This window comes from Cebus imitator, unplaced genomic scaffold (genome assembly GCF_001604975.1).
Source record: "Cebus imitator isolate Cc_AM_T3 unplaced genomic scaffold, Cebus_imitator-1.0 Scaffold26, whole genome shotgun sequence".
NCBI classification, from domain to species: domain Eukaryota; kingdom Metazoa; phylum Chordata; class Mammalia; order Primates; family Cebidae; genus Cebus; species Cebus imitator.
In genome coordinates this window covers 4,531,629-4,533,648 of record NW_016107341.1, presented here as the reverse complement: position 1 = coordinate 4,533,648, position 2,020 = coordinate 4,531,629, and positions in this window count along the sequence as shown.

Here is a 2,020-nt window from a genome sequence, read left to right as displayed (position 1 = left end):
TATAACTTAAATATATATCAAAGTGGATTGTATTAATAAATATTTTAAAAGTATTAATTGCTTTCTATTGAACATTATACAGAAGCCAATGAGGCTTTTGGAGTGAGATGCTCCAGAGATATCCAGACCTAAGAGAAGATAATTTATATAAACAGGCATTTTAAAAAATTATACTTTAAGTTCTTGGGTACATGTGCAGATCATGCAGGTTTGTTACATAGGTATACACGTGCCATGGTGGTTTGCTGCATCCATCCCCGCATCATCTACATTAGATATTTCTCCTAATGTTATCCCTCCCTAATCCCCCACCCCCTTCCATCCCTCTTCTAGCTCCCCCACCCCCTGAGAGGCCCTTGTGTGTGATGTTCTCCTCCTTGTGTTCTCATTGTTCAACACCCACTTATGAGTGAGAACATGCAGTGTTTGTTTTTCTGTTCTTGCATCAGTTTGCTGAGAATGATGATTTCCAGCTTCATCCATGTACCTGCAAAGGACATGAACTCATCCTTTTTTTATGGCTGCATAGTATTCCATGGTGTATATGTGCCACATTTTCCCTGTCCAGTCTATCATTGATGGGCATTTGGGTTAGTTCCAAGTCTTTGCTATTGTAAACAGTGCTGCAATAAACATACATGTACATGTGTCTTTATAATAGAATGATTTATAATCTTTTGGGCATATGCCCAGTAATAGGATTGCTCTGTTAAAAGGTATTTCTATTTCTAGATCCTTGAGGAATCGACATACTGTCTTTCACAATGGTTGAACTAATTTACACTCCCACCAAAGTGTAAAAGCATTCCTATTTCTCCACATCCTCTCCAGCATCTGTTGACTCCTGATTTTTTATGATGGACATTCTAACTGGCATGGGATGGTATCTCAGTGTGGTTTTGATTTGCATTTCTCTAATGACCAGTGATGATGAGCTTTTTTTCATATATTTGTTGGCTGTCCAAATGTCCTCTTTTGAGATGTATCTGTTCATATCCTTTGCCTACTTTTTGATGGGGTTTTTTTCTTGTAAATTTGTTTAAATTATTTGTGGATTCTGGTCATTAGCCCTTTGTCAGATGGGTAGATTGCAAAATTTTTTCCCATTCTGTTGGTTGCTGGTTCACTCTCATGATTGTTTCTTTTGCTGTGCAGAAGTTCTTACGTTTAATTAGATCCCATTTGTCTACTTTGGCTTTTGTTGACAATGCTTTTGGTATTTTAGTCATAAAGTCCTTGCCTATGCCTATGTCCTGAATGGTATTGCCTAGGTTTTCTTCTAGGGTTTTTATGGTGTTAGGTCTTATACAATCAGGCATTTTTTTCAGTATGAATTACATATGGGCATCACCTATAAAGCTTTTATAAATATTGATGTCCAGGCCTCAATCCAAATCAATTAAACATCTCCTCTAGGACTCGGACCCCAGGTACAGTAATTTTCAACTCTTCAGTTGCTTATTTCAAGCCAGGGTTGAGAAACACTAATGTAAATGTTTTAATAATGATTAAACCTCTCAGTGGTAGAAACTCAGCTTCCTCCTTCCTTTTTCTCTCTGCCTCGTAGTAGCTGTGTGATTTGGCCAACTTTCCTCCTCTATAAATGAGGATAAAACTAGTAACTCCCTCAGGGGATTGCTAAACTAATAAAGTGAGTTAATGTTTGTAGAATAATTCAAACAATAGTAATAACTATGTAAATGTCTGTTAAATAAATGTAAAAAACAAATCAGGCCCTGGGGTAAAGGGGAAAATCATTTTAGGATGATAAGGGAGTAGCTTTAGTAGACTGAAATCCTGAGACCTCTCACAACAGTCAGAACATTATTAGTGGCTTAGCTTGGGCTTGATCAAAAAGTCCAATCAAATAGAAATTGTTGCAATATTTGATGATTTAGTTTTGAATGACCAAAACAAAACTAAGAATTGTTGATGCACATAACTGAAAAGACCAGTGGCTCAAATGAGACCTCATGGTTTGAAGAAACTTTCTCCTTTTTCTTACTCTCTTTTTTTCTTT